Genomic DNA, 26,421 nt, shown 5'->3' on the forward strand with positions numbered 1-26,421 from the left:
TACAAGTTTAGATTATTAGGACAAAAATAGTTAAACATCAGACATAGCATTGAAAAAATATGACAAGATACTTAAATATAAGAAAAAATTTTTAAGATTGTATTTATTTATTTGAGAGAGAGAGAGAGCACAAGTGGGAGGAGGGGCAGAGAGAGAGGGAGAGGCAGACTCACTGCTGAGCAGGGAACCCGATGTGGGGATCGATCCCAAGACCCTGGGATCCTGACCTGAGCCGAAGGCAGACGCTAAACAGACTAAGCCACCCAGGCACTCCAAGAAAAAATATTTTTGATGAAATATACAATACTCATATCAACTTAGAAAATTTGACATTAGTAGCGTGGAGGAAGTTTACTCAGTCAAATATTTCCCTGAATTGAATGTAAAATGTGGACAAGTGAAACAATTTTGACAACTTCACAGTGTATACTCACAGAAAACTTTTAATGAAATAAAGATATGGTGTGACAGGAGAAAGCAAAATCAAGAAATCATAGAGAGGTCCAAAAGCTTCCAGGTATAGTCATCCAGAGACTTTTCTCAGTTGACCAGGACATGCTTTGCCTTCAAATTATTAACTGCCCAGATATATCCAAGCTGTCTCAGTTTTATGGGAGTTCAGACAGTTTACAGAGAGGTCTTTTATATCCCACTGGTCATGTAACTAAAGGCAGGCTGTTTAAACATCAAACTGTTCATCAGTCTATATATCTTTAAACAGTGTGGGCAATCTAGTAAATGGTACCTCCAGGGGAGTTTTGGATTTTAAGCAACATACTATAAATCACTACTGAACAAATTTCATTCTTGTCTTGGCCAAGAATTTGTATCAAATCAACTGATGGTTCACTAAATATAATTCTTCCTGTGGCTAATCACCTTCCTTTGGTAGGAAATCCTGTGAAGGTTTTAATCCAATCCCAACACATTTGATTGTGGACTTCTTTAAAAAGTGGCTCAGATGGTTGAGCGTCTGCCTTCGGCTCAGGTCATGATCCCAGGGTCCTGGGATCGAGTCCCACGTTGGGCTCCCTGCTCCTTGGGAGCCTGCTTCTCCCTCTGCCTCTCTCTCTCTCTCTCTCTTCCATGAATGGATAAATAAAAAAAATCTTTGAAGAAAAAAAAACTTAAAAAAAAAAGATCTTGATATCAGTCTTTATTGAGTGCCTGATACTGAGTGAGTAATTCAGCTAGAACATCCTAATGGTTAGAAATAATTAAAAGAGGTTTCATATAAACTATGCAAGATTGATCACAGAAAGAATGAAAGGAAGAAAGTACAAAGAAAACCATGAGAATAAGCCAAATGTGAAGCACCACTGTCCAAGTTGAAGAGTATAACATATTTAAACCTAGAACATGCCATTATTATGTGATCATTTATGATACATCATTTTCAGTTTTCTGCTTAATTATTCTTTTGATATTTTTAACCTATGATTTTTAATCAAGAAATCTAATTTTAATATTTTTAGAGCTACAAACACAGTCATGCCCACCTCCACCTCAGATTCCCAATGCTCAAGATATGACAACTACAGTGAATTACCGGGAAGGAGAAGAAATACCTGTTCTTTGTCAAGAAGATTATGTAATTCAGGATGCAGAAGAAATTGTGTGTCAAGATGGAAGATGGCAGTCAATACCATGCTGTGTTGGTCAGTAATGCACACTTGCTTTATGATGTTCTTTCAAATGACGTTAACACTCCCTGTGCTTTCTGTAAATGAAGAGGAAGACTTTCTCTATATTCCACTTTATCTTGAAACAGTAAATTACAATCTAAGTATACAAATGAATCAGCATTCTTTCACTGCTTCTGTAAAGTGAACACAGACAAAAACTTCAGGTTAATGTAGACATGAGATAAAATTTCCTTTTATGCCTATTTTACCCCTTATGATGAGCAAGACAAGGATGAAGGGACATATTGAAACTCAGAGAATAGCAGCATAGATATTATGGAGACATATATCCTTGCAAGTTGCAAATATTTCAGTTTTAAATGATTTAATTTATTCACATTGTCCTTATTTTAAAATCCCAATCCCATTGATTGTATTTTTCAATGTAAGCATTGTATTGGTGTTTGACTCTTTGATCTCTGTTCTTCGTATAGAAAAGATTCCATGTTCTCAACCACCTCGTATAGAACATGGAATTGTGAAAGCATCTAGTTCTTCAGAAGAAAGGAAAGAAACATTTAAACCCAGGCTTTATGCACATGGCACTAAATTAAGTTATATTTGTGAAGATGGTTTCAGGATATCTGAAGAAGATGGGATAATGTGCTACATGGGAAAATGGAGTTCTCCACCTCAGTGTGTAGGTGAGGACAGGATGCAAACTAAAATTCTATTTTCAATATAATTTATTGAAAATAATCAGTTGTCATCAAAGTCATGATACAGAATCCTTTAGGTTTCTACATATATGAAATCACTTATATCTAAATGTTTAAAATCATTTATATGTTTATGTATTTTGCTAAACCCAATTTTTGTATAGTCAAAACAATCTTATTTGTGTTCATTTCATTGTTCATTATCGAGTCACTTTTAATTATGGCATTTAAAAAATTAAAACTAGATCCATAGTAACACTAAACCTACCTATTTATATAAATTTACCTATTCACATTCTATTTATTTGAGTTGTAGTGCCTGCTTTGCCAGGAGGTTTTTAAAAATTTTATTTTTCCTACAATGTCCCTTCTGATTAGTTACAGTATATGGTACTTTCCTTAAGATGATTAAAAATTCTCAATGCTTTTCTTTTTATTGTTCATTATTGGTTTGAGAAGCATTGAAAGTCTCTTTGATAAATATGTTGACAATTGTAGTTTCAAGTTCTTGCCCAGGTTGGCAGCTGGACACACACCAGAATACTGGTTTTAGGAGCATCTGTGTACCTTCTCTGTGATATGATCATTGTTCCTATGTAATAATTTCTTTTTAAATAAAACTACAAAATATGACAACTAGTACATAAAATTAAATTTCAGAGTTTGTGAAACATGGAGTAATTTTTTTTTCAATTTTTAAAGGACTTCCTTGTTAACCACCATATTTGATGACGCATTGTATTCTACCTCACATATTAGATAGTTACCAGTATGGAGTAAGAAGTCACTTACAACTATGCTGAAGGTTTTGGGATTAATGGACCCACATTTATAAAATATTTAGAAGGAAAATGGTCCCATCCACCAGAATGCATAAGTAGAGTGCCTTTAATTTTACCCTTAATTCAGAGCATAAATGGTACAACTATGAAACTAAATAATACTAGACTTTAACAAGGTATCTCTGGAAAGTTCTGGATTCTGGTAGAGAATTAATAACCCTAATAATAAAAGGTTACAATAAGACCCAAATTATTTCACTTTCCTGTCATCTTGTGTACACTTAGGACAACTTCTGTTATACATTCTCAGACTTCTATTTTCTGTTCCTATACCACAGCTCCTCAATCACATCATTGTTCAATGTACTGTTAGTCTGTCAGTTATCTCCTTATATGTATATAATTTTCTAAGATATTTGACATAGTTAAAGGTAGCAGATTTTGACAGAAGCAAAAATGAGAAATACATGCATGATGCAGGTGGCCTATATGGACAAAAAAGAATTCAAATGTAAGTAGTATGGTCTCAAGCATTACATGTATTCGTATTTCTCTAGGCTTTTTATATCACCATTCCCCTGTTATACTTTAGATAAACATAGAACCACTCACTAAACCCTACTCCTGAAACCAATATTACACTATATGTTAACTAACTAGAATTTAAAGAAAAAGTTAAAAAAAAGGAAAACAAAAAGAACCATTCAATGTAATTACGTCAAGACTTCTAACTTATTTTTTTCAAGTTATAAGAAAAATTTTGTACAGTATTCATTGGTTTGATATGTACCTGTTGTTCTAGATTATAGTTATTGGCCATTATGTGTTTTTAAAGATTTACTGAACAAGTACCTATTCTTTTTCTTTCAGAAATGTATTGTTCTAGTTTACCTGACTTTGGTGATGCCATGCTCATAGGCCCAAAGAAGGAATCATATAGATCAGAAGAAAAAGTGACTTATACATGTCCAGAATATTACCAATTGGATGGATCCAATATTGTACAGTGTATTAAGAGCCAATGGATGGGAAGGCCGATATGCAGACTTTAATGAAATCTATGTATTAAAGTGTCTTAAGAATATAATGTAGAATTGCCTCTAGCATCATTAAAAAAATGGACATAGATTATTTTTTAAAGGCCAGAACAAAGGTTTATGCCTCAACATAAAGGGATGAAATTGTGTACCCACTGGGTAATCTTATAGCCCAGTGGTTCTCAAAGTGTGGTCTCTGGAATAGCAGCATCAGCCTCTTTTGGGAAATTGATAGAAATGCAAATGCAAATTCTCAGGTTCACTCAGACCTATTGAGTCAAAAACATGGGCATGCAACCCTGAAAACGTCTTAATAATTCCCAAGGGATTCAATGTACACTCCAGTTTAGGAGCCATGCTATAGCTTATTACACTTTATATCCACCTCAATTTGAGCAATGAATTATACTTTACTCATTATAGCATCCTTAAGCATTTGCCAAAAAAAAAAATCATTAAAGAGTGTTTTTATAAATTATATATTTGTTTTTCTGTTATTTTCTCTATCTCCTGTTTGGATCCTCAGTTAATCATCTTCATCCTTTAACTATGGTATTCTTCAAAGTGCGTTAATTCTTAATTTATTCTCTAAGGAAGTGCCTACTGTGTTTATTTTTTTAAGGGCCTAAAATTACTTTCATAAATAGGATGATTGCAAGCCCAATTCTGATGTCAAATAATATTTTTATTATGATTTCTTATGGTTTATAAATCTATTTTGAGTTTATCTGATTCGTAATATTGATTTTATTGAACTCAAAGGGAAATGTCCAGAAAAACTATTTTCATAGAAGCTTAAATCTTATAAAAATATTGCTTTATCTCCTTTTCTGCAATCTTACATATAAATTTCTTTCTTTCTTTCTTTCTTTAAAGATTATTTATTTATTTGACAGGAAGAGGGAGAAAACAAGCAGGGGGAGGGGCAGAGGGAGAGGGAGAGGCAGGCTCCTCCCCAAGCAGGGAGCCAAAGGCTCCCTGGGATCATGACCTGAGCCAAAGGCAGACGCCCGAAGACTGAGCCACTCAGGCGCCCCTTACATATAAATTTCTTAAAATTAGCAGTCTACCATGAAAGATTAAATATTGATTTTAAGTCCTTGAAATATATTTGGAATCTCATTTGTTGATTTATTACTCAAAATGATCATTACATTAGAGATGCTACTTTTTTCTTTCTCAGATGTTTCCTGTGTGAATCCACCCAGAGTGAAAAATGCTATTATATTAAATGAGATGCCTAGGTATCTACCTGGTCAGAGAATATGTCATGTATGCATCAAAATTCAAAAAAAAAATTTTTTTTTTTTTTTGCGGACTGAACTAAGTAATGTAGTGTATTTCTTTCTTTCTTTTTTTAAAAAATTTTATTTTATTTTATTATGTTAGTCACCATATAATACATCATTAGTTTTTGATGTAGTGTTCCATGATTCATTGTTTTCATATAACACCCAGCGCTCCATGCAGTACGTGCCCTCTTTAATACCCACCACTGGGCCAACCCATCCCCCACCCCTCTCCCCTCCAAAACCTTCAGTCCGTTTCTCAGAGTCCATAGTCTCTCATGGTTCGTCTCCTCCTCCAATTCCCCCCCATTCATTTTTCCCTTCCTTCTCCTAATGTCCTCCATGCTATTCCTTATGGTCCACAAATAAGTGAAACCATATGATAATTGACTTTCTCTGCTTGACTTATTTCACTTAGTATAATCTCCTCCAGTTCCATCCATGTTGATGTGAGTGTTGGGTATTCATCCTTTCTGATGGCTGAGTAATGTTCCATTATATATCTGGACCACATCTTCTTTATCCATTCATCTGTTGAAGGGCATCTCGGCTCTTTCCACAGTTTGGCTATTGCGGACATTGCTGCTATGAACATTGGGGTGCATATGGCTCTTCTTTTCACTACATCTGTGTCTTTGGGGTAAATACCTAGTAGTGCAATTGCTGGGTCAAAGGGTAGCTATATTTTTAATTTTTTGAGGAACCTCCACACTGTTTTCCATAGTGGCTGTACCAACTTGCATTCCCACCAACAGTGTAAGAGGGTTCCGCTTCCTCCACAATCTCTCCAACATTTGTTGTTTCTTGCCTTGTCAATTTTTGCCATTCTAACTGGTATAAGGTGGTATCTCAATGTGGTTTTGATTTGAATTTTCCTGATGGCTAATGATGATGAACATTAGCCATTTGTATGTCTTCTCAGAGAAGTGTCCGTTCATGACTTCTGCCCATTTTTTGACTTGATTATTTGTTTTTTGGGTGTAGAGTTTGAGAAGTTCTTTATAGATCTTGGAAATCAGGACTTTGCAAATATCTTCTCCCATTCCATGGGTTGCCTCTTTGTTTTGTTGACTGTTTCCTTTGCTGTGCAGAAGCTTTTTATCTTGATGAAGTCCCAAAAGTTCATTTTTGCTTTTGTTTCACTAACGTTTGGAGATGTACCTTGAAAGAAGTTGCTGTGGCCGATGTCGAAGAGGTTACTGCCTATGTTCTCCTCTAGGATTTTGATGGATTCCTGTCTAAATTGAGATCTTTCATCCATTTTGAGTTTATCTTTGTGTATGGTGTTAGAGAATGGTCGAGTTTCATTCTTCTGTATATAGGTGTCCAATTTTCCCTGCACCATTTATTGAAGAGAGTGTCTTTTTTCCATTGCATAATTTTTTCCTGCTTTGTCGAAGATTATTTGACCATAGAGTTGAGGGTCCATATCTGGGCTCTCTATTCTGTTCCATTGGTCTATATGTTTGTTTTTGTGCCAGTACCATGCTGTCTTGGTGATCACTGCTTTGTAATATAGCTTGAAATCCGGCAACATTACGCCCCCAGCTTTGTTTTTCTTTTTCAACATTTCCTTGGTGATTCACGGTCTTTTCTGATTGCATACAAATCTTAGGATTCTTTGTTCCAGCACTTTGGAAAATGTCATTGGAATTTTGATTGGGATGGCATTGAAGATATAGATTGCTCTGGGTAGCATAGACATTTTGATAATGTTTATTCTTCTGATCTATGAGCATGGAATGTTTTCCATCTTTTTGTGTCTTCTTCAATTTCTTTCATGAGTGTTCTGTAGTTCCTAGAGTATAGACCCTTTACCTCTTTGGTTAGGTTTATTCCAAGGTATCTTATGGCTTTTGGTGCTATTGTAAATGGAATCATTTCTCTAATTTCTCTTTCTATAGTTGCATTGTTAGTGTATAAGAAAGCAATTGATTTCTGTGCATTGATTTTGTATCCTGCCACATTACTGAATTGCTGTATGAGTTCTAGTAATTTGGGGGTGGAGTCTTTTGGATTTTCCACATAAAGTATCATGTCATCTGCAAAGAGACAAAATTTGACTTCTTCTTTGCAAAATTGAATACCTTTTATTTCTTTTTGTTGTCTGATTGCTGTTGCCAGGACTTCTAGTACTATGTTGAACAATAGTGGTGAGAGTGGGCATCTTTGACATGTTCCTGATCTTAAGGGAAAGGCTCTCATCTTTTCCCCATTGAGGATGATATTTGCTGTGGGTTTTTCATAGATGGATTTTATGAGCTTGAGGAATGTTCCCTCTATCCCTATGCTCTGAAGAGTTTTAATTAGGGAAGGATGCTGTATTTTGTCAAATGCTTTTTCTGCACAAATTGAGAGGATCATATGGTTCTTCTCTCTCCTCTTATTAATGTGTTCTATCACATTGATTGATTTGTGAATGTTGAACCACCCTTGCATCCCGGGGATAAATCCCGCATGGTTGGGTGAATGATCTTTTTAATGTATTGTTGGATCCTATTAGGATTTTGTTGAGAATTTTGGAATCCATATTCATCAGGGATATTGGTCTGAAATTCTCCTTTTTGATGGGGTCTTTGCCTGGTTTGGGAATTAAGCTAATGCTGGCCTCATAGAATGAGTCTGGAAGCTTTCCTTCTGCTTCTATTTTTTGAAACAGTTTCAGGAGAATAGGTGTTATTTCTTCTTTGAATGTTTGGTAGAATTCCCCAGGGAATCCATCAGGCCCTGGACTCTTGTTTTTTGGGAGGTTTTGGTCACTGCTTCAATCTTGTTACTGGTTATTGGCCTATTCAGGTTGTCAATTTCTTCCTGTTTCAGTCTGGCAGTTTATAGGTTTCCAGGAAGGCATCCATTTTTCCAGATTGCTCAATTTATTGGCATATTGTTGTTGATAATAATTTCTAATAATTGTTTCTATTTCCTTGGTGTTAGTCGTGATCTCCCCCCTTTCATTCATTTTATTAATTTGGGTCCTTTCTCTTTTCTTTTGGATAAGTCTGGCCAGTGGTTTATTGATCTTATTAATTCTTTCAAAGAACCAGCTTCTAGTTTCATTGATCTGATCTACTGTGTTTCTGGTTTCTAATTCATTGATCTCTGCTCTAATCTTAATTATTTCTCTTCTAATGTGTGGCTTAGGCATCGTTTGTTGCTTTTTCTCTAGTTCTTTAAAATGTAAAGTTAGTTGGTGAATTTGGGATTTTTCTATTTTTTTGAGTGAGGCTTGGATGGCTATGTATTTCCCCCTTAGGACTGCCTTTGCAGTATCCCATAGGTTTTGGACCAATTTGTTTTCATTCTCATTGATTTCCATGAATTGTTTAAGTTCTTCTTTAATTTCTTGGTTGACCCAAACATTCTTAAGCAGAGTGGTCTTTGGCTTCCAAGTATTTGAATTTCTTCCACATTTTTTCTTGTGATTGAGTTCCAGTTTTAAAGCCTTATAGTCTGAGAATATGCAGGAAATAATCTCAGTCTTTTGGTATCGGTTGAGACCTGATTTGTGACCCAGTGTGTGGTCTATTCTGGAGAAAGTTCCGTGTGCTCTCGAGAAGAATGAGTATTCTGTTGTTTTAGGGTGGAATGTTCTGTATATATCTATGAGATCCATCTGGTCCAGTGTGTCATTCAAAGCTCTTGTTTCTTTGTTGATTTTCTACTTAGATGATCTGTCTATTGCTGAGAGTGGAGTACTGAGGCCTCCTACAATTAACGTATTGTTATCAATACGAGTCTTTATTTTGGTTAACAGTTTGCTTATGTAGGTAGCTGCTCCCATGTTGGGGGCATAGATATTTACAATTGTTAGATCTTCTTGTTGGATATACACTTTAAGAGTGATATAGTGTCCTTCTGTGTCCTAACTACAGTATTTAGCTTAAAATCTAATTTGTCTGATATAAGAATTTCTACCCCAGCTTTCTTTTGAGATCCATTGGCATGGAAGATGGATCTCCATCCCTTCACTTGCAGTCTGGATGTATCTTTAGGTTCAAAATGAGTCTCTTGTAGACAGCATATGGATGGGTCCTGTCTTTTTATCCAATCTGCAACCCTGTGCCATTTTATGGGAGTATTTAGGCCGTTCACATTGACAGTGATTATTGAAAGATATGAATTTATTGTCATCATGTTGCCTGTGAAGTCCTTGTCTCTATAGATTGTCTCTGTAACTTTCTGTTCTATATCACTCTTGGGGTGTTTTTCCTTTTATAGAACCCCTCCTTAATATTACTTGCAGGGCCGGCTTAGTGGTCACATATTCTTTCAGTTTCTGCCAGTCTTGGAAGCTCTGCATCTCTCCATCCATTCTAAATGAGAGCCTTGCCAGATGAGGTATTCTTGGCTGCATGTTCTTCTCGTTTAGTACCCTGAATATGTCTTGCCAGGCCTTTCTGGCTTGCCAGGTCTCTCTGGATAGGTCTGACTTTATTCTGATGTTCCTCCCTCTGTATGTAAGGAATCTCTTCCCCCTAACTGCCCTTAAGATGGTTTCCTTGGTTCTAAGATGTGCGAGTTTTACTATTACATGCCGTGGTGTTGGCCTGTTTTCCTTGATCTTGGGAGGGGTCCTCTCTACCTCTAGGACACTAATGTTTGTTTCATTCTGCAGATTAGAGAAGTTCTCAGCTACGATTTGCTCAAATATATATTCTAGTCCTCTCTCTCTCTCCCCCCTCAGGGATCCCAATAATTTTGACATTGGAAGTTTCATGTTGTCAATTATTTCTCTGATTCTATTTTCATGGATTTTTATTTTTTATGTTATTTTTTATTATGTTAATCACCATACATTACATCATTAGTTTTTGATGTAGTGTTCCATGATTCATTGTTTGCGTATAACACCCAGTGCTCCATTCAGTACGTGCCCTCTTTAATACCCATCACCAGGCTAACCCATCCCTCCACCCCTCTCCCCTCTAGAACCCTCAGTTTGTTTCTCAGAGTCCACAGTCTCTCATGGTTCATCTCCCCCTCCGATTCCCCCCCCTTCATTTTCCCCTTCCTGCTATCTTCTTCTTCTTCTTTTTTTTTTTTTTAACATCTAATGTATTATTTGTTTCAGAGGTACAGATCTGTGATTCAACAGTCTTGCACAATTCACAGCACTCACCATAGTGCATACCTTCCCCAGTGTCTATCACCCAGCCACCCCATCCCTCCCACCCCCCACCACTCCAGCAACCCTCAGTTTGCTTCCTGAGATTAAGAATTCCTCCTATCAGTTAGGTCATATATTTTCATGGATTTTTAGTTGTTTTTCCCTGACCTCCTCTTTTGCCTTCTTTTCTATCAATTGGTCTTCTAGATCACTAATTTGTTCTTCTGCCTCGCTTACCCTAGCTGTTAAGATTATCTAGATTAGATTGGATCTCATTGATAGCATTTTTAAGTTCTGCCAGTTCAGCTTTCATTTCTGCCCTTAGAGACTCTATGTTGCCATTAATCAATTTCTCCATTCTAGCTATTGTCTTCACAATTGCTACCCTGAATTCCATTTCCAACATCTTGGTTATATCTGTATCCATTTGTAAATCTGTGGCAGAAGTCACAGTCTCTGAGTCTTTCCTATTTTGGGGGTTCCTCCTCCTAGTCATTCTGTTGAAGGGTGGTTGAGGGAATGTGCAGAGTCCAAATTATTGACCACAACCCAAGCAAGATGCACCTGTTTTATAGGGACCTTAGGGTTGCTGACCTCTTGTTCTCCCGGTCTGTCTTCTGGGTGAGGGACCTGCTGCGCTGTTACTCAGGCAACCCTGTTTGGGCAGAGTTGCCCTGCCCCTGTGGTAGGGGATGGGCTCAGTGAAAACTGGTTTTTTGGGGCTTTTGTTCTCTGGTGGCTTTCCCTGGCAGCTTTCCACATCTCTTCTGAGAGTCAGAGCAGAAGAGATTGTTTCCAACCCTCTGCCTCAGAGCAGAGAGATTGCAGATTGTTCTTCAGTGAGTTCTCCAGGCCACATTATCTCCATTTCTGTCTGTGCTGCTATAAACTGCAGCGTCCTGGATTGTGTGACCCTCAGCGGGGCTCCCAGTCCTCACCTCCGGGTTGGGGTATGTCTCTGCCCTTTGTGCTTCTAAAACTGCCTGTGGCCCTCAGTTCGCATGTGTGGTCCCACTGCTCTGGGTTTCAGTCTGGGGGCTGCCCTAAAGTCCTTTCTCCATCGCTACCAGTCTGCAGGTCTGTGCCCCGTCCCCAGTGTGGGAGGCTATCACTCACTGGTGGTGTAGGATCACCATGGCTCTGCTCCCTCCCCTCTTCTGTTTATCCTCTGATATCTGCCTGCAGAATCACGGCTCCCCGCTCCATACCTCGAAACCAACCACCTGCGATACTCTGTTTGTAGAGATCCAGATCTATCTTCTTACATCTCAGGCTGATTTCGTGGGTGTTCAGGGTGGTCTGGTAGATATCCAGCTCAATTCCAGGGACTGGTTGGAATAGGGTCCCCTACTCCTCTGCCATCTTTTCCTCCTCCAATGTAGTGTATTTGTTTCATGAAGGATTTGGCCAGATTAAAAGAACAGTTGGAATCATGGAAAATTGCCTATCTTAAGCATTAGGACACTCAGTTATTTTCTGAGGAACAAATGTATTAAAGCTACCTTAAGTACATCTGACTACTCAAGAAATTCCATTTTGAGACATGGAATAGGCAGCTGGGGTGTGATCATAGAAGGTGATATAAATTTGGGCTTATTCAGCATGTGGATTATATTTCAAGGTAGTTTACTAGTGGAGCTTATCCAGGGGATTAGTGTGTACAGAAAAGAAAGTCTGAGAACCAGTCATAGAATACTCTAGTATTTAGAGTTCAGGAAATGAAGGCAACAAAAGTGATATTATATTAGCCATTTGTATTTCATATCAACTTTTGCCTGCCATATATACTTTCCAATCTTTTACTTTGAACCCACCTATGTTTTCATGTTCAAAGTGAGTTTCTTTTAGACGCCATATAGTTGGGTCTTGTTTATGTGTCCACCATGCCATTTTCACTCTTTTAACTGAAGTATTTAAACCATTTACACAGGGATGCCTGGGTGGCTCAGGTGATTGTCTGCCTTCAGCTCAGGTCATGATCTCAGGGTCCTGGGATGGAGTCCAGCATCAGGCTCCTTGCTCAGAGGGAAGCCTGTTTCTCTGTCTGCCTCTGCCTGCTGCTTCCCTGCTTGTGCACGCATATGCTCTCTCTCTCTCTCTCTGACAAATAAATAAAATCTTAAAAAAATACCATTTACACATAAAGTAATTATTGATAGATTAGGGGCTGTGTCAGCCATTTTATTATTTGTTTTATGTGTGTTTCCTCTGTTTCTCATTCCTGTTTTCTTGCCTTCCCTGAGGATTTTTGGAACATTTTAAAATCATTTTGTTTTGATATATCTATATTGTTGTTGAACAGATCACTTTGTGTAGTTTTATTAGTGTTTCTGGTGGTATTAAGATGCACATACATAGCTTATCATTCCCCCCTGGTATTGACATTTTACCACATCAAGTGAAATATGGGAACCTTGCTTCCATTTAGGTCTATTTACTCTCTCCAAATTTTTAACATAAAGCTTTTAAGTATTTCCTCTACATTTAGTGAGCACCACATTAAATTATATAATTTTGCACAAACATCAAACATAACAAACTCATTAGGAAAATGTATATTACATTCACCCCCATTTTTATTAATTTCATTGATTTTTTTTTCTTCCTTCCTGAAGTCTCCATCCTTCTGTTATCTTTTCCTTTTAACTTGAAGAATTCCTTGAGCAATTCTTTAAGGACAGACAGGTCTGCTGCAGACAAATTCTCTGTCTTCCTTTTTCTCAGAATGTCTTCATTTTTGCCCTTAAATCCTGTAAGATAGTATCTCTGCATATAGAATTTGGGGTTGACAGTTCTTGTCTTGCAGCACTTGAGAGGTGTTGTCACTTCTTTCTGGCTCCATGGTGACAGATGAGAATCCCACCAACACTGGAATCCTCTTTCCCCATAGGTTAGCATAATTTCTATCTAGCTGCTCCTTTTCTCAGTAGTTTTCAGCAGTTTGATTACAATGTATCTTGGCATGAATTTCTTTAGGTTTATCCTGTTCAGCCTTTTTAATGTGTAGGTTTATGCCTTATGCCCAATATGGGAAATTTATCAGACATTATTTTTGGAAGTTGTGTTGTTGTTGTTTTAATTTCCAACCTCTTTCTGTTCTCTTTCTGAGTATCCGGTTTTTTGCTAACTTCTCACAGGTCCTTAAAGCTTGTCTACTTTTTGTTGTTGTTTTCAGTCTGTTTTCAAAGTGAATAATTTGTGTTCTATATTCAAGTTTGTATAGCCTTCCATCACCTGAGATCTATAACTAAGCCCATCCAGTAGGTTTCTAAAAATTTTTATTATTATATTTCTCAGTTCTATACTTCCTATTGGATTTTTAAAAACCATTCTCAAAGAATTCCAATATCGGTGTCATCTTAGTGCGGTCTTCTGTTGATTTTCTTTCCCTTTTTAGGTATTTCTGGTCCTTGGTATGATGAATGATTTCCAATTATATTCTGGACATTTTGGGTATTGTGTTTTAAGACTTCTGATTTTATTGAAGTCTTTTATTTCTCAGGCCCCCATTACTACCATGCAGGGTGTAAGTTCAGGCTCCTCACTTGGCCTCTGTGAATCAAGGTAGGGAGAGGCGTGGTCTTAAGTTTCTTCTATGATATTTTTCTGAGGTAATTTAAGTATTGTGTAAAAATGTTTGTTTTGCTAGCTTACTCCTTTCCTGAGCCTTTGTCTAAAGAAACAAAGGAAATTCTTGGGACCTTTTTTTTTTTTTTTTGCTTGAACTTGGTATCATTTCTGGGGTACAGTCTTCTTCAGTGCTCAGTCCAGGATCCACTGAAGGCAAAATGAAAAACCAAATAACTCACTGCAGTGTGATTCCTTGAATTCTGAAGTCCTTGAAAGACTGACTTCTTGTCTACATCTTTCATAGTCTCTTATGTTGGATTTTTGCAATACGTTCAGGATTTTTGGTTATACTTAGCAGAAGGACTGAGCAGAAATGTTTCTACCTCATCTTGTCCAGAACAGGAGCCAGCAATTCCCTTTTACATTATACAAATGTGTAATTCTTTGAATTTTATTAAAGAAGTCGATGTTTCTTTTGTAATAAAAGTGAAAATCAATAAACAATGACTAGAGATCCAATAGACACTGTAGTATGTTGTCTATAGCAATAAAGATTCTTTGTTTATATTAGCTACCCATCTATCCAGCATTTATTCACTAAGAAAAACATTTTTAATATCACAATACTGCAAAGCAGATGTATTTGTTAATGCTTCTGTATGCTTTCATGTGGGATAAAAAAGGGCGTACATGTGTGCTTTTCAGTTTCTGTGATTAAAATTTCTTTAATGAATCATTTGTGTCAGCAGATATTACAAGTGTTGATATTAAGTATTGTACTATATTTTTATCGCTTTAACCTGTTTTTCTTTGGCCTTTCAATAAGTCAAATAATGTCTTTTAGACCCTAAAGGAAAATGTGGGCCCCCGAGACATTACCTCATTCCCATTACCAGCTTATGCTCCAGGATCATCAGTTGAGTAGCAATGCCAGGCCTTCTATGCACTTTAGGGAAACAGGAATGTAATATGTAGTAATGGACAGTGGTCGAAACCACCAAAATGCTTAGGTAAATATTTTAATGTTCTCATGGATCCTGGGAAAATCAGTGTAGTGAATATGATGTTTAGCTATTTATAATAGAGTTTTCAAGGATTAACAAACCGTCATTCTGTTGAATGCTTGACTATCAAACATTAATACGTGAGCAAATAAAGTTTGCAAAATTCTTGTTCAGGCAGCGAAATATTTTTTAATTCATAATTCATAATTGACATTATGAATCTTTGATTGTAACAATTATCACAGACTAAACATAGTACCTCATTTTTACATCATTCATTGCTTAAAATAATTTAAATCTACATGATGGATTTTCAGTCTGTTGGTTTAGAAAAGATTTTGAGAATGAAGCCCTGAACCAGTGTGGAAGATTCCCCTTGAAAGTCCAAAATTCTGAGGAAAATATTACTTACTTCTTAATGTTTTTTGTTCATTTTTTGTACTTTCAGATCCATGTGTGCTATCAGAAGAAACCATGAGAATGTTTAACATATGGTTATGATGGAGTAGGGAGAAACAAATTTCTGCAAGAGCAGGGGATATTGTTGAATTTGAATGTAACTATGGATAGCATAGAAAGACACCATGATATACATTCCGAGCAACCTGTCGGGAAGGGAAATTGACATATCCAGTCTGTGGATAAAACAATGGTTAAAATGCTGTCCTAAAATTAAAATATGTATATTTATTCAGAATTTTTCATTATTAACCTAATTCTCAGTTTAGTTTTTCAAGTATTAACTAATTTTTATTCATAAGTCAGAATGTGTTTAATATTATGTGGATGGTGTAGTTATAATCTAAGAGACAAATGAATCACTTTTTTTTAGGGGGGCGTGTCAGTAAATATTTTTAAAGTGAGGTATAATGTGGGAAATAAGCAAATTAAGTTAAATAACAAATGGAGTCATGTCTACGTCAATTCCTGGCACATAGTAAGCACTCAGTTAGGGTCTATTGAATGGACACATGTGTACCTTTTTAACCAGGTCTCATATGCTCCATTAAAAAATAAATCCAAGGAATGGAGAGATGTCTGTCAGAGGGTACAAACTTTAGGTATAAGATGATTAAGTTCTGGGAGTTTAATGTACAGCATGATGATTTTAGTTAACAAAACTGTGTTATATATTTGAAAGTTGTTAAGAGAGTAGATCATAAATGTTCACACCACACACACAAAAATGGGAATTATGTGAAGTGATAGAGATGTTAATTAATCTTATGGTAATCATTTAGCACTATATATGTGTATCAAATCATCATGTTTTACAACTTGAGTTTACAGAATGTTATTTGTCAATTATATCTTTGTAAAGTTGGAAAAATATTACATTAAAAATTTAATGAATAAATAAAAAGGATAAAAATAAATGTTTTTTCCTTGATAGTTTAGACCATTGGTAACCTAGCAGATAATTATTGAAAGGTATGTATGCTTAGAGCATGCATTTACAAGATGTTATATGCTCATTTGAATCTATTTGATATTTTTATTTTTAAATTTAATTATTTTTATTTTTTTATTATTATGTTCAATTAGCCAGCATATAATACATCATTAGTTTTTGATATAGTGTTCAATGATTCATTAGTTGTGTATAACACCCAGTGCTCATCACCACATGTGCCCTCCTTACTACCCATCACCCGGCTACCCCATCCCCCTGCCTCTCTCCTTTCTGTAACCCTGTTTGGTTCCTGGAGTCCAGGGTCTCCCATGGTTTGTCTCCCCCTCTGATTTCTTCCCATTCAGTTTTCCCTCCCTTCCCTGTAGTCCCCCGTGCTATTCCTTATGTTCCACATATGAGTGAAACCATATGATAATTGTCTTTTTCTGCTTGACTTATTTCACTTAGCATAATCCCCTCCGGTTCCATAATATTCCATTGTATACATGAACCACATCTTTATCCATTCACCTGTTGAAGGGCATCTTGGCTCCTTCCACAGTTTGGCTATTGTAGACATTGCTGCTATGAACATTGGGGTGCATGTGCCCCTACATCTGTGTCTTTGGGGTAATTACCTAGTAGTGCAATTGCTGGGTCACAGGGTAGCTCTATTTTTAACGTCTTGAGGAACCTCCATACTGTTTTCCAGAGTGGCTATACCAGCTTACATTCCCACCAATAGTGTAGGAGGGTTCCCCTTTCTCCACATCCTTGCTAACACTTGTTTCCTGTCTCAATTTTTGCCATTCTAACTGGTGTAAGGTGGTATCTCATTGTGGTTTTGATTTGTATTTCCCCGATGGCTAGTGATGTTGAACATTTTTTTCATGTGTCTGTTAGCCATTTGTATGTCTTCTTTGGAGAAGTGTCTGTTCATGTCTTCTGCCCATTTATTGCCTGAATTATTTGTTTTTTTGGGTGTTGAGTTTGAGAAGTTCTTTATAGATCTTAGATACCAGCCCTTTATCTGTAATGTCACTTGTAAATATCTTCTCCCATTCCGTGGGTTGCCTTTTAGTTTTGTTGACTGTTTCCTTTGCTGTGCAGAAGCTTTTTATCTTGATGAGGTCCCAAAAGTTCATTTTTGCTTTTGTTTCCCTTGCCTTTAGAGACATTTCTTGAAAGAGGTCGCTGTAGCCAATGTCAAAGAGGATACTGCCTATGTTCTCCTCTAGGATTTTGATGGATTCCTGTCTCACATGGAGGTCTTTCACCCATTTTGAGCTTATCTTTGTGTATGATGTAAGAGAATGGTCCAGTTTCATTCTTCTGCATGTGGCTGTCCAATTTTCCAAGCACCATTTATTGAAGAGACTGTCTTTGTTCCATTGGATATTCTTTCCTGATTTGTCAAAGATTAGTTGACCATAGAGTTGAGGGTTCATTCCTGGGGTCTCTATTCTGCTCCACTGAGTCCAGGGCCAGATGACTTCCCAGGGGAGTTCTACCAAACATTTAAAGAAGAAATCATACCTATTCTACTGAAGCTGTTTCAAAAAATAGAAATGGAAGGAAAACTTCCAAACTCCTTCTATGAGGCTAACATTACCCTGATCCCAAAACCAGACAAAGACCCCAACAAAAAGGAGAACTACAGACCAATATTCCTGATGAACTTAGATGCCAAAATACTCAACAAAATCCTAGATAATAGGATACAACAGTACATTAAAAGGATTATTCACCATGACCAGGTGGGGTTTATTCTTGGGATGCAAGGGTGGTTCAACATTTGCAAATCAATGTGATAGATCACATTTACAAAAGAAGATACAAGAACCATATGAGCCTCTCACTTGATGCAGAAAAAGTATTTGACAAAATACAACATCCTTTCCTGATTATAACTCTTCAAAATATAGGGACAGAGGGAACATACCTCAATATCATGAAAGCCATCTATGAAAAGCCCACAGCGAATATCATTCTCAATGGGGAAAAACTGAGAGCTTTTCTCTTAAGGTCGGGAACATGACAGGGATGCCCCTCTCACCACTTTTGTTCAATATGGTACAAGAAGTCCTAGCCTCAGCAATCAGACAACAAAAAGAAATAAAAGTCATTCAAATTGGCAAAGAAGAAGTCAAATTTTGTCTCTTTGCAGATGACATGATACTTTATGTGGAAAACCCAAAAGGCTCCATACCCAAATTACTAGAACCCATACAGCAATTCAGTAACATGGCAGGATACAAAATCAATGCATAGAAATCAGTTGCATTTCTATATATTGACAATGTGAGTGAAGATAGAGAAATTAAGGAATTGATTCCATTTATAATAGCACCAAAAATCATAAAATACCTAGGAATAAACCTAACCAAAGAGGTAAAGGATCTATACTCTAGAAACTAGAGAACACTTATGAAAGAAATTGAAGAAGACACAAAGAGATGAAAAAACATTCCATGCTCATGGATTGGAAGAATAAACATTGTGAAAATGTCTATGCTGCCCAGAGCAATCTAACATTCAATGCAATCCCCATAAAAATAGCATTGACATTTTTCACAGAGCTGGAACAAACAATCTTAAACTTTGTATGGAACCAGAAAAGACCCTGAATCACCAGGGGATTGTTGAAAAAGAAAACCAAAGCTGGGGACATCACAATTCCGGACTTCAAGCTTTATTACAAAGCTGTGATCATCAAGACGTCATGGCATTGGCACAAAAACAAATGAGTCACTTCTTGAAAGCACCACATTAGGGGTGCCTGGGTAGCTCAGTGGGATGGGTGTGACCTCAGGGTGTGGGATTTAGTCCCACCTCAGCCTTTCTGCTCAGCAGGGAGTCTACTTCTCCTTCTCCCTCTGGCCCTCCCCCCACCACTCATGTGCACTCTCTCTCTCTCTCCCCCTCTCAAATAAATAAAATCTTAAAAAACAAATCACCACATTAAAACTTGACAAACCAAAATGCTATGTGTCCTAATCATAAAATATCTATGGCAAGAAATTAGGTTCAATCACTTCAGGGCCTGCTTCTATCCATCTTTCTCCTAACTTTCTCAAAGCTCCCTCCATGACTTCTGAGGCCTCCTGAGACCCTGTTTCAGCAGAATGTGAGAAAATGCTTTTCTCCTTCTTCAGAATAATATTATTTCAAAAACACATAAAACCTATGTCATATCGATGTTAGTAATATGATGTAAGTAGTTATCACTTACTTTTGCTTATCTATCAATAGATGTATATACCAAAAAATGATGAAATGCATGATCTCCTACAAGATGACTCTCTACCACACATAAAAATTAAATCATAAAGACAAAGTAGAATCTAATTGTGTGTATAACTATAATAACATGACATGAAAAGTGACCCCAAAATCCAAAATCAAATATAAACACAAACACACACACACATACCCCATGCTTTGAACACTGAATAAATGTTTACAGAACAAGGTCAGCAGAAGTACAATAGAATATTTACAAAAGCTATAGTTAGCTATAGTCAGAAATTAGTGGTCTGAGTTGATATTTAATTCCCTAATACTCAACAGTATTCTCCATTTTTTTCTATCTTTAGCAGATATCACCTTTGGACCACAAGAATATATTATTTTAGAATAAAGATATATTAAAAACTAAGATAATACATGTTGAGACCTATGAAAACTTCTTTGTGATGATCATTAGATCTGAAAACATTTTCATGATTTTGCTGGTATTGAGGGTTTTGGAAACATTTAATGACAAGAGTCTGAATGAGGAGTTTTATGTTCATACATTTCACATTATGTAATTAGTTAAAATCATTTGACTATAAGTATTTTAAGTTTCTACAAAAACATGAAAATTTTAAGATGAAAATAAGGATATAAATAATTAAGGTAAAAAAATTTTATGGTGTTATCTTGTTACTTCATATTGCATCAAATCAGGTGGCACTCTAAGCATGTTGACTAACTAGAATTTAAATAAAAATTTGGGGAAAAAATGAATGAGAAACCTGGCTATCACCAATAGAATCAATTTATCTAAATTTGAATCACAAACGACAGCCAGTTTTCTCACATTTAAATGGCAAGTTATCTTTGCTGTTAATATTAACATTGGTGTATATATATTATTTGTCCAAAACCTTTCACCTAATGCTTATGGAATCTGTTTATAACACTTAACCTACAATTAGTATTATAGCCTATAACCAACTATTGCATTGTTGGCTGCAAAGTAGTGATTTTTAAAGATCAATTCTATAATTTTTCTGCACTTATTCATTGTCATTCTTGTGTAAAGATGAGTGTTAATGTACCAACTATTTTTAAAATTTTCACCTAACAAGATTTAGTAAATGTTTATTTTTGCTCTTTAATTTCCAATTTTTGGAGTGAGGACTTGATGTAATGGTGATCTATGATGGCATTAAAGATTCTTTTCTTTCTTTTTGAAAAATATTGTATCGGTGTGGATTCATGAATTTTTATTCAATTTGTAACAATCAATTATAGTATTATTTTTGAAGCTTAAGTTATCCCAAATTTGGCTAGTGAGTGCTTCTTGCAACTAGCCCCTGATTGTTTTGTTATATCCCCATTAATCTTTGAGCATCTCTTTTTTAAATTATTTTTTATTATTATTAACATATACTGTATTATTATTATTATTTTAAGATTTTATTTATTTATTTGATAGAGCGACAGAGCACAAGCAGGGGGAGCAGTAAAGGGAGAGGGAGAAGCAGGCCTCCCGCCAAGCAGGGAGCCTGATGAGGGGCTCGATCCCAGGACCCTGGGGCTCACAACCTGAGCCAAAGGCAGATGCCCAACCATCTGAGCCACCCAGGCACCCTTATACTGTATTATTTGTTTCAGGGGTACAGGATTATGATTCATCAGTCTTACACAATACACAGTGCTCACCACATTTCTTTTCTTTATAGCACAACACAATGTTCCAGGCTCATGGTATACTTCCCCTACCCAACACCCATAATCAAAGATGGAACACAGCAGTCAATACCACACTGTGTGGGTCAGTAGTGCAAACTCGCTTTATGATGTTCTTTCAAATGAGGTTAACACTGCCCTGTGCTTTCTGTAAATGAACAAGAGGAAGACTTTCTCTATATTCCACTTTATCTTGAAACAGTAAATTACAATCTAGGTACACAAATCAATCAGCATTCTTTCACTGCTTCTGTGAAGTGAACACAGACAAAAACTTTGGGTTACTATGTAGACATGAGATAAAATTTCCTTTTATGCCTATTTTACTCCTTATGATGAGCAAGACAAGAATGAATAGGCATATTGAGCCTCAGAGAATAGCAGCATAGATATCATGGAGACATATATCCTTGCAAGTTGCAAATATTTCAGTTTTAAATGATTTAATTTGTTTACATTGTCCTTATTTTAAAATCCCAAGTAGTATTTGATTGCATTTTTCAATGTAAGCATTGTATTGATGCTTGACTCTTTGATCTCTGTTCTTCATATAGAAAAGATTCCATGTTCTCAACCATCTCATATAGAACATGGAATCATATCTAGTTCTTCAGAAGAAAGGAAAGAAACATTTAAACCCAGGCTTTATGCACATGGCACTAAATTAAGTTATATTTGTGAAGATGGTTTCAGGATATCTGAAGAAGATGGGATAACGTGCTACATGGGAAAATGGAGTTCTCCACCTCAGTGTGTAAGTGAGGACAGGATGCAAACTAAAATTCTATTTTCAATACAATTCATTGAAAATAATCAATTCTCATCAAAGATACAGGATACTTCTGATGTCTAAATATATAGAGCCACTTATATATTTTACCATTACAATGTTTGCATGATGAAGTCATCTTATTTTTTTAATATTATTGGTTCATTCTGGCATTTTAAAAATTCTGGCACTAAAAAAACCTGAATGTAATGGTGAAATTAAGTCTACCTATTCCTATAGGTATACTTATTCATAATCCTACCTATTGCTGCCAGATTTAAATAAATTTTTTATCAGATGTCTTGTTCATCATTTAGATTTTTTATAACAGACCCAAAACATAAAACAGCATAGCTTTGAAGAACACATGTGTTTGGATGTGAAGAAATGCTAAATATAGTTGGTTAATGCCTATAGTCAGTATTATTAAGCCTAATTGACTTCAAGTAGAGAAAGCAACAATTTTTTAAACCTTATTTTGAGTAAGAGAACAGATTGCTGTAAATAGCATGGTGATAGCTTCTAAGCAGTGTTGGGGTTTGAATGGCTTTGTTATTTCTATATTTGTTATTTTCTATAAATGGATTATTAAGAAGATACCTGCTACAACTATTGTACTTGAATGAAGTAGGGCTGAGATGGGTGTCAGGCCTTCTGTGGCCGAGGGAAGTCATGGGTGAGGGCCAAATTGGGCGGATTTGCCAGTTTTGGCTAAAAAAAGTCCAATTCAAGGAAGATTAACATGACTGAAGTTGGGTATAAAACTTCGTTGAAAGTCTCATGAATTTAAATTAAACAGAAGTCATGCTATTGGTCTAATAATCCAGTATCTCCAAAACAGTTGTATAGGATTGCTTGGAGGGCAGCAGGGTTTGCATCAGCTTGGCCCATAGCATCATCACCTGATTAATAGAAATGATATATTCCTACTCCTTCCCATCTGATGAAAAGCTGGAAAAGATTGTTTGCAGGGACTGAGATTAGGATAGTCATAAGGAATATAAGTAGGTATTTGAAAAATTGGTTAATGTTGGAGTCTGAATGTATATATCATGTTGAGAACTCTATAACTGACCATGTAACAAAAAGTGCTACTGATATACATATTACAGAGAAATAGTCAATTTAAAGCTAAGTGATAGTTTTAGGGTTTGAATTTATTCAGTAACAGTTTGGAATAATTATTTCTTGGCATGAGTAAATGAATATTGTGGGAATTAAGCTGGTGATGAAGGCATATGAAATGATAGGTTTTACATAGTATGGATATAGATTAGAGGTGGATATATGTTAGAGGTGGTTAGGTGGTTACTACGATTGGTAAAATTAACATAAATAGTAAAGTTAATATAGAAGGGGTGAATAGATTTATTAGTTTAATTTAGAGTTGCACCCATTTTTTGGTTCCTAAGACCAGTGGAATACGTCTATTGGTTAAAAGCTTGAAAAAGCCATATTATTATATATGGAGGCATGAATTAGCAGTTCTTGCATACTTCTTGATAAAATAACTTCTATAAATTTTTATTGTTAGATTCAGAATCTAATGTTTTTAGTTAACTCTATGGTTTATAGGTCCCAAAATAATTTGAGGATTAAGTAATAAAAGTGGAAGGGGTAATAAATGTAAGGTTATGAGGGCATATTCTTGTGTAAATGATAGCTTAATGTTATTGACATAAAATGTTTATTTGCCTTGTGATTAATATATAAAGGGAATATGGGGCAGTAATCACAAGATCGATTCCTATTAGGATGATAGTAATGTTTGAGAATGATGGTATTACTATGAATAGTTTTCCAATTAAATTAATTATTGGAGGTAAAGCTAAGTTGGTAAGCCTTGCTAGTGGTCATCGTGTTGCTCTTAGTAGAAGGAGTATCTGCAGTCCATGAGCTAGAATTATAGTTTGGTTGTGAATTAATTCATAGTTTGAATTTTCTAGACAAATAGTACTGATGATGTAAGGCCATGGGCAGTTATCAGGACTGTAGCTCCTATGTAACTTCATGGGTGAGAATGGCTACAATCCCTAGTGCTACATGGTTGACAGAGGATTATGCAATGAGTGATTTTAAGACGGTTTGATGTAAATAGATGAAGCTGGTTGTAATTGTTCCTCACCAGGAAAATATAAGGAAAGGGTAAGGCATATAATTTGTTAAGGGGTTATTATTGTAATTTGTAGTGTACCATGGCCATCTAGTTTGAGTGGTATGGCTGCAAATACTATGGATCCAGAAATTGGGGTTTCTACATGTGCTCTTGGTAATCAGTGGTACAGACCATAAAAAGATATTTTTACAAAAATGCTAATATGCATGCCAGTCATAGGAAAATGTTGAATCAAGAACTGAGTAGTGTTTGGTTTCAGTATTGAAGTATTGGAAAATGTAATGAACTTATATGATTTTGGATTAAAATTAGCACGATGAGAAGTGGAGGTGACCCTACTATATATAAAATAAGAAATAAAGTCCTTCATTTAATTGTTCTGCCTGATTTCTTTAGTCGGCTATAATGATAGGGTTGGGACTAATGTTACTTTGAATAAAATATAAAATAGGACCAATTCTTTAACAGTGAAAGTCATAATTAAGAATGTTTGTAATATACGTAACTAATGAATCATTGAACACTACATCAAAAACTAATGATGTACCATACAGTGGCTAACTGAACATAATAAAAAAAAGAATATAATATAATTAGTATTGTATATATAGTTTTTTTCAGGTTAGTGATTCTTTGGACAGATGACATTGGCTGGCTGTAAGTAGTAATGGGAGAAGTCATGTTGTTAATGTTAGCGGAGATGCTGATGGGGAGTCAGAATAGAAGATTAGTGAAAAAGCTATTATCATTAAGTTGATCCAGGAGAATAAGTTGATAAAGCTGATTAATAGGCTATAAGTTGCTATATTAATTCAGACTATGTTATTTTTTGATAATCATGTTAATGACATTAGTGTTATGGTTTAAATAATAATTTTTAGCATAGAAGAAGGTTAAGATTTTGTGCTAAGTCAATACCATAGATATTGGACACTGTAACTGGTAATGACAGTCTTAGTGCAGCCTCATAGGCTGTGAATGCTAATAAGATAAAGGGCGTTATGCTAGCTAATGTAAGTGAATGTTTAGCATTATTATGGTTGCTATAAAGAATAATGATAATATTACACCTTCTATGCATAAGTGGGATTAATGTATTAGTAGTCCTTTAAAAGATACTGCAAATGCTAAAATAATATTAAAAACTAAGAAAATTTGATAGTTATGAAATTAATAATAATTTAATGAGCCAAAATTACTTGCTTTAATTTAATTATCATATTCATTCTATCCTTTTTGAAGTCATAAGCTAAATTTATGGCTAGTAATAAAATCAGAACTAAGATCATAATAAGTATAATTTTTAGGTTGTTTGGGATGCTCAGGGTAGGGGTCGGAAGAAGGCAACATCTAGATCAAATGATAGAAATGGAATGGCTACCAAGAAAAATTGTGTGGAGACGGGTGGGTGTGTTGACACTATGGGGTCAAATCCACATTTGTATAGGCTTGATTTTTCTGCATAGTCAATAGTCATTTAGTTGAGGAAATCAGAATGCAATAAATATAAGTAATGATGTTAATAGTGTATTGGTAAATAGTGTCAGTATAAGGTTTGTTAATCGTTTCAGGTTATACAGAAACTAATTGATTGGAAGTCAATTTTACTATTTAATACTGAGAGAGTAAGATCCTCATCAATAGATAGAGACATATAGATCTGTGAAATGTAGTACCAGGCAGCTGTTTCAAATACAAAATAGTAATTAGATGTAAAATGGAACTTTAGCTGATGTATAAAGCAGACAATGACACAAGTAGAACTGATAATTACGTACAATCTGTCTAAGCCTGGCTATAAAGAATGGTGATCCATAAACTCCACCTCAAATGGTAAATGATGTTTCATAATATTCCGAGGCTTACAGTAGTGTAAAATAAATTCCTAGAAAAACTGTAACAAAGAGGGCTTGGAAGATACATTTTCAATTTCCTTCTTTTAGCCTGTGTTGAGCTCAAGGAATAGAGACTCTAGAAGGTAATAGAACTGAAGTACTAAGAAGCGATACTTCTAGGTGATTTAGAGGTGAGTGGTCAATAACCACCTAATT

At 35.7% G+C, this 26,421-nt stretch overlaps 2 pseudogenes; both read left to right on the plus strand.

Annotated features, from left to right (window-relative positions):
• The window catches only part of LOC112828472 (complement factor H-like), a 61,133-nt pseudogene extending 45,499 nt beyond the window's left edge, over positions 1–15,634 (plus strand).
• LOC141374014 (mitochondrial import inner membrane translocase subunit Tim9 pseudogene) overlaps positions 1–26,421 on the plus strand; it is a 781,319-nt pseudogene that overhangs the window by 2,837 nt on the left and 752,061 nt on the right.

This window comes from Callorhinus ursinus, unplaced genomic scaffold (genome assembly GCF_003265705.2).
Source record: "Callorhinus ursinus isolate GAN/ISIS: 27379988/994484 unplaced genomic scaffold, GSC_fseal_2.0 scaffold13, whole genome shotgun sequence".
NCBI lineage: Eukaryota > Metazoa > Chordata > Mammalia > Carnivora > Otariidae > Callorhinus > Callorhinus ursinus.